We start from the raw sequence: 8,176 nt of genomic DNA on the forward strand, positions 1-8,176 counted from the left end.
AAGTCATTTCTGACTATATATGTATATATATAATTTTATATATATTAAAATTATACCATTAGGGAGGGTCTGTGGTAGAAACTCAAGGTTACAGAATAGAGGCTGGGGTCCAATTCTCGAACCTCAAGAAGGAGTGCTTAAAGACCTATTTGCTGAGGATCCTGTAAGCCTCTTAGAAGCAGTGACAAGAATTTAGGGACATTTGTCAGACCATTGGATACTCTGGTTGGCATTTACCAACCAAGCCTGGAGATGCTCTCCACCACTGTGGAGTTCAGGGGGTGATCTCAGTGCAGGAAAGAAGTCTACTAATTTGTTACGCAAGTGGCCTTTGGCCCAATGCCTGGGAATGTATCTGAAAAGGCCCCCCCCGCCCCCGCTTTTTTTGGAGACAGCATCTCACTCAGTTACCCTGGGTAGAGAGTGCTCTAGCCTCGTAGTTCACAGCAACCTCAAACTCCTGGGCTGAAGTGATCCCCAGAGGGGATGTAAATGCAAGAGTCCAAGTATCTTCTGGAAGGGTAAGTAGCAGCTGAACATGCTAATGGGTTAAGAATGTTCCCCAGCTAAGGGACCCTGAAGCGTGAATGAAATTCAGCGGCAGAGAATACAGCAGTCCTCAGTTAAGCCACCAGGGGGCACTGTGGAATACAAAACCCTCAGCTGTACAAGGCAAACTCGCTCTGGCTGATCTCCCCAAGGAGAGTTTGGCAACACCAGAAATGTGTCTGGAGGAAGCCTCAGACACCACTGAGACACCTGTAACCTAAAACCTTAATTTCACCCTCGCCTCAATTTCACACTTAAAAGTACTTCTAGCAAATGAATGATCTGCTAGGGCCGGCTTTTGAGAGTAAATGGCTACATTTTTCAAGATCTAAAAGAAAAAAAATGTAATTAGGATTGTAAAATTAAAAATTTATAAGGAACTGAATTATTTTAAAATAAAGGACATAAATGTTCAAAACTCATCATTTGCTAATTCTTTTCTGACATTTCACTGTTTTCCATGTTCTTGAGGTTCTATCTGTCGATTGTATTTGTATGACATAAATAATACCACACAACTCTGTGTACAGCCTTCCAGCTCCTGGGTCAGTGACATTAAATTGGTAACTTGATCGCTTCTCGCCTTTTGGCTAAGATCAAGTGTAGAATAAGTTGGTAACTTGAAATGGGCCGTGGGGGGATATTTACACAATGGACATTGGCAAATGCTGCAAATTAGCTCTTCAGAAGGTTGGTGGTGAAACATTTACCAAACATTACTGGATGAAAAACAGAGACCACCCATACATTATGTTAGAAGTGAGAGCGGAAAGTTTGGAGTTAAAAATTTGCCTCTAGGTGGCACCTGTGGCTCAAGGAGTAAGGCGCCGGCCCCATATGCCAGAGGTGGCAGGTTCAAACCCGCCCTGGCCAAAAACTGTAACAACAACAACAAAAAAAACATTGCCTCTAATAAATTCAGACACCTACAATTCCTCTACTAGGTATATATCCAGAAGACCAAAATCAAACTATAACAAAGATAGTTGCGCCAGAATGTTTATTGCAGCCCAATTCATAATTGCTAAGGCGTGGAAGAAGCCCAAGTGCCCATCAACCCACGAATGGATCAATAAATTGTGGTATATGTACACCATGGAATATTATGAAGCCTTAAAGACAGATGGAGACTTCCCCTCTTACATGTCTACCTGGATGGAGCTGGAACATATTCTTCTTAGCGAAGTATCTCAAGAATGGAAGAAAAAGTATCCAATGTACTCAGTCCTACTATGAAACTAATTTAGAGCTTTCACATGAAAGCTATAACCCAATTATAACCCAAGAATATGGGGAAAGGGGAAAGGGAGGAGAGGGGAGGGGGCAGGATGGGTGAAGGGAAGGTGATTGGTGGGACCACACCTACGGTGCATCTTACAAGGGCACCTGTGAAACTTACTAAATGTAGAATATAAATGTCTTAACACAATAGCTAAGAAAATGCCATGAAGGCTATGTCAACCAGTTTGATGAAAATATTTCAAATTGAATATAAATTGTACCCCATGACTACATTAATGTACACAGCTATGATTTAATAAAAGAAAAGGAAAAAATATTTTAAAAACCAAAAATGCTCAAAAAAATTAATAATAATTCAGACACACCAAAAAGCCGTAGCTCAAAGCCTGGACGCAGTAGTCAGTATTTAGAATTTAAATCTGTTCTCTGATATGTATTAGCTATGGACCTTGAGGAATTGGCTCTGTGGGTGCCTGTCCTTCATCTGTAAATAAGATCTAACACTATCCACTTATTAAGGTTTAGTAAGGATTCCATGAACTAATATGTGTAAGTCACCCTAAATAGCTCTATGTGTTAGCTGTTATTATTACCAAAAGGTGATGGAATTCTTGATGCTGCTAATCCAGAAGTCATGAGGATGCAAACATCAGAGACCCACTTGAAAACTCTAAGACCATAAAGCTATTTACCAATATTGTTACATTTTTTTACATTTTATTTTCACATCGTGATTTAAATTTTCTTCTGGAAAGTAAACATGGAGCCTGATTTTAACACAGAATAGTAGGTTTATACTCTCCTATATTCCCTTTTTAATATTTGGGAAGTAAATGAAACATTTCCAGGGGTTTTGCTCTAAAGCAGTGGTTCTCAACCTTCCTAATGCCTCAAGCCTTTAATACAATTCCCGGGGGTCATGACCCACAGATTGAGAACTGCCGCTCTAAAGGTTTTTATCTTCTGGCCTTAAGTATTTTGGAAACATGAGAAAAATCAGTTGGGTTTCCCAAAGACCATGGCATTTAACACAAGTGTATATCTTAAATTGTCTGAGTCAAACAGAGAAGTTGCTCAGAAATTGGGTTAATGGAAACGCCAAGTCTCATTCCTCTGAAGAGGAACTCAGATCTTTTCCTATGTCTGTGAACGGTGCCAGCCTTTGAGGCTACATCGAGGGAATGATCTTGCATCGTGACAAAAGGAAGGCAGAAGGATCTAGAACAATTAGACACGTGACTCTCTCTGAAGCCAAGTAAATAACAGACTCACCCAGTCTATTCTGTGAAGAGTCTAATCAATTAGGTCTGAATTTTGATTGATAGAAGATTCAGGATGTCTGCTGACAAAGTTGTACAAGCCCTTTCTGGAAGTTTTGGAGAAAGCTGTAGTCGTGCAACCGACCCTCTGAGATCCTGACATTCAGCCCTCGCCTGTCTGGGATCAAGGAAAACTCTGTGACCCGTTGAAGTCACTTCCAACCAGCAGAAACAGGAAGACTATGAAATAAATTGTCCAAAGAGGCCCTTCCAAGCCATTAAATAATTCACACTTTAAAGCTGACTGCTGTGTTTTCTTCTCACACCAGTCACTCGCCTTTTAGACTCAGTTATTTTAATGGGCTAATCCAATTAGTATTAATCTACTTTGTTATTAATTCCCAACACTGGGAAAAATGCTGTTTAAAAACAATAACCGAGGCCGGGCACAGGGGCCTATAATCTCGGTACTTTGGGAGGCTGAGGAGGGAAGATCACTTGAGGCTAAATGTTTAGAACCAGCCTGGGCAACAGACTGAGACCCCTTCTCTATAAAAAAATTTATGGCTCGGCGCCTGTAGCTCAGCAGCTAGGGCACCAGCCACATATACTGGAGCTGGAGGGTTTGAACCTGGCCTGGGCCTGCCAAACAACAATGACAACTACAACCAAAAAATAGCTGGGCGTTGTGGCAGGTGCCTGTAGTACCAGCTACTTGGGAGGCTGAGGCAAGAGAGTTGCTTTAATCTCAAGAGTTTGAGGTTGCTATGAGCTGTGATGCCACAGCACTCTATGGAGGGTGACATAGTAAGACTCTGTCTCAAAAAAAAAAATTTATAAAGTAGCCAGGGTAGAGGTGCATGACTGTAGTCCTAGCTACTCTGGAGACTGAGGCAAAAGGCTTGTTTCAACCCAAGAGCTCAAGGTTACACAGTGAGCCATGATTGGGCCACTGCACTCTAGCCTGGGTGATAGAGTAAGTTCTCTAAAAATAAATAAACAATAAATATGATAGCCTAATGGAAGAACACTTTTCCAAGGTGCAACAATTGAAGAGGGATGTCCCAGAAGTCTATAATAAATAATAGTTTTCCTTAAAAAAAAAAAATCAACCAATGTGTTTAGCAATGCAGTCACATCTAAGCTTACCATTCCGGAATGCTTGGACCACCAGAAGGTGACAGGGTGCTTCTGCACCAAAGAGGGTGCACATTGCCATTTTTAGAATTCCTTCTGGTACATGGTCTACTTGGTGCCTCAGGGGAAAAGCATGTGACACCCTCGGTCATTTGTGATGACAGCTGTCTTACTATCAGGGTCCTATTCAGAACTATTTTGGCAGCACCACAGCTGCTGGTGGAGCCCAGATGGGGTGTGTCCATGCATATCTGAGTGGCAGCAAGGACAACTGTCACCGGCAAGGTGCCTCCCCGACAGGCACACCAGGGCCACAGGCTCTGCTAGTGCTTTATTACAATGTAAGTAAATGGATATTATAAAAATAAATCTACGATCGTGATTGAGCATGTGTAGAATTTAAAAACACAAAGATTAATTTCAAATGGAATGTTTTAATTACCCTGTAATCCCACCATCCAGATATAAAACGCTTTGCTAAGTTTGCTTCAGTCACGTTCGTGCATGTGTGTGTGGGCGGAGAGTGAGAGAGATTTTCTTTATTCTTATTATCCCCACAGTTTATTTTGAAATAATTTCAGGCTTACAGATACGTTGCAAAAATAGTGCAAAAACATTCCAATACAACTTTCACCCTGGTTCTCCAAATATTAACACTGCATCACATTTACTTAATTATGTCTCAATCTCTCTCTCATATGCATTATTTTTTTCTGAATCATCTGATGATAAATTGCAAACCTGATGCCCCCTTTCCTTCCAATACTTCTATGTGTATTCCCCCCCAAACAAGACCAGTCTTATACTTGTCAAAATCAGAAAATTAATATCGATACTAGAAGCCCAAGTGCCCATCGACCCGTGAATAGATTAATAAATTGTGGTATATGCACATGATGGAATATTATGCAGCCTTTAAAAAGATGGAGACTTTACCTCTTTCATGTTTACATGGATGGAGCTGGAACATATTCTTCTTAGCAAAGTATCTCAAGAATGGAAGAAGAAGTATCCAATGTACTCAGCCCTACTAGAAACCAATATATAAGCACTCACACTTCCATATGAAAGCTATAACCCAACTACAGCCCAGGATGAAGGGGACAGAGGAGGGGAAAGGGAAGGGAGGGGAGAGAATGGGTGGAGGGAGGGTAATTGGTTGGACCACACCTAGGGTGCATTTTACAACGGTATATCTCAAATCTACTAAGTGTAGAATATAAAAGTCTCAATACAATAATGAAGAAAGTGCGGGGAAGGCTATGTTAACCAGTTTGTTATATTTCAAATTGTATATAAAACCAGCACATTGTACCCCATAAATGTATGAATGTATACAGCTACGATTTAATTTTTAAAAAAGATTATTTAATCTACAGAATTTATTTAATTTGACTAGTGTTTTCATTATTGTTCTTTTAGCAAAAGAAAAAACAAATCTGGTCCAAGACCCAGTCCAAGACCACGTGTGGCATTTATTCCTTTGGTGTCTTAAAACCTGGCTGTTTCTTCAGCTTTGTCTGGCTTTGACCTTGGAAGGGTACAGGACAATTATTTTGTAGGAGATTCACGTTATGCACCTTGGCAGGAATATCACAGTGTGTTTCCTTAGTGCATCCCAGATGGAGGTGCAGGCTGTGGGTTGGACACGCTGCTGATGACATCAAGCTTTGACAATTTGAGAAGGGGAAATCTACCAGCGTGCTCTGCTGCAAAAGTGACCATTTCATCCTCTGAAATTACAAGCTCTCAATCCAGCACTTACTAGAGACTATGTGAGTATTCTATTCATCTTCAAATTTTTACCTACAATTTTTTACCATCCCTTGATTCTCACTATATCAATTATTATTAAGACAATTACCAAAAGGTGATTTTCTAATTCCATCATTCCTCATTTGCCAGTTTGCTTTCTACTGTTTTTCCTTTCCCTCCATTTATTTATTCATTCACTTATTTTCATAAATATTGATACTCGTGGATTCTAATCGTATTCTATGAATGACCATCGATTGCTCTATTTGTTTATTCTGATGTTCAGATTGTCGCAGAGTTGGTCTTTGTTAGTTTGATGTTAATTTGATACATATGTGATGTTAGGATTGTTCTTTTTTTTTTTTTTCTTGAGAAAGAGTCTCACTCTGTCACCCTGGGTAGAGTGCCATGAATCATCAGCGCTCACAGCTCACTCTTGGGCTCAAGTGATCCCCTTGCCTCAGTAGCTGGGACTACTGGCATCCACCAATGCCACAAAATTAGGCACAATGTCTGGCTAATTTTTCTATATTTAGTAGAGATGAGGTCTTGCTCTTGCTCAGGTTGGTCTGGAAGTCCTGAGCTCAAGCAATCCACCTGCCTTGGCCTCCCAGAGCGCTAGGAGTACAGGCAAGAGTCATTGCACCCCGCCTGTTAGGATTGTTCTAACTTGCATTTTAGTAACGACTCAGTCCAACATTTTTATATATATGTACTTGCTGCTTGTATTTCTTTTGTGAACTATCCAGGTTGTTTGGCCATTTTTGAACATGTTCATTAATTCCTAAATGATTTTTAATTGTGGTAAAATATACGTAACATACAACTTACCACCTTCACCATTTTAAAGTGTGCCATTTGGTGGTATTAAGTACGTTCGTGCGATTGTGTGACCACCGCCAACACCACCCCCATGGTTAGAGCTCTTCCCATCTCCCAAAGCAAGCTGTGCACCCATCAAACAGTAACTGCTCATTCTCCCCGACCTCCAGCCCTGAACTTTCCCGTCTCTATAAAATTGTCCTGGGTTCTTCATGTAAGTAGCACTATACAGTGCTACTATACAGTCACAGCCCTCCTTGTGACTTTATTATTTCACCTAGCACTGTATCTTCCAGGTTTATCCCCATCTTCTTCAACACTTGTTATTCTCTCTCTCCCTTCTTTTGTTTTTTCAATGAGGTGTTCAATTTGTGTGTGTGTGTGTGAAGCAGGCCCTGGCTGGGTTCGAACCCACCACCCCCAGTCCATGGGGCCAGCACTCTAACCACTGAGCGCTGGGTGCCTAGCCTGAGGTGTTCAATATTAATTAACTTATAAGATGTTCTTTATGCAGTATACCTAGGGTGACCAGACGTCCCGCTTTTGGTTGGACAGTCTTGATTTTTAACAATTTGTCCCGTGTCCCATGGCATTCTTAAAAAGTCTTGATTTTTGGAAAGAATGCACGAAGGGGCGGGAGAACAGTAAGGGAATATACGGTTTTCGGCTGCCATGTGGCTATTTTGCCAGAATATGAGTTTTGTATTATTTTTGTTAATTTTATAATGTTAAACTGTAATAATAACAAATAATTGTTGAGAAGTGATTATCGAGAACTGCTTATCAAAGTTTGCATTGTTGTCAGGCCCCGCCCTCCCGTCAATGGTGCCCCGCTTTACCAATGTTAAAATCTGGTCACCTTAAGTATACCATCTCTTCATTTGTGTATGTTGCGATTTTTTCTGTAGATGTATCATCCGCCGCACCTGCCTGCATCTGATCTCAGATTTTTTAAAGAGCTATTTTGATTGCCATGTTTATTTCTTACACACCCACATATTTGTTCAAGAAAAAAATGTGATATTGTGATGTACTAATTCTTGCCTTTACAGACTTGCTAAATACTGCAAAAATAACCTTGAACATTTAATATGTAAAACTTATTAAGTTTTTTGAGTAAAAATTAATTCAAGTAATTTTAAGTTCATTTAAGTAATTAAGTTGATTTAAGTAAAAATTAGAGAATGAGTATGCCTTTGCAAAAGTCAACTCTTGAGCACCTGTGGCTCACGTGGCTAAGGCACCAGCCACATACACCTGAGCTGGTGGGTTCGAATCCAGCCCAGGGCCCGCCAAACAACAATGATGCCTGCAACCAAAAAATAGCCAGGTGTTGTGGCAGGCACCTGTAGTCCCAGCTACTTGGGAGGCTGAGGCAAGAGAATCACTTAAGCGCAAGAGTTTGAGGTTGC

This window comes from Otolemur garnettii, unplaced genomic scaffold, assembly GCF_000181295.1.
Source record: "Otolemur garnettii isolate 467f Iridium unplaced genomic scaffold, OtoGar3 scaffold00121, whole genome shotgun sequence".
Taxonomy (NCBI): Eukaryota; Metazoa; Chordata; class Mammalia; order Primates; family Galagidae; genus Otolemur; species Otolemur garnettii.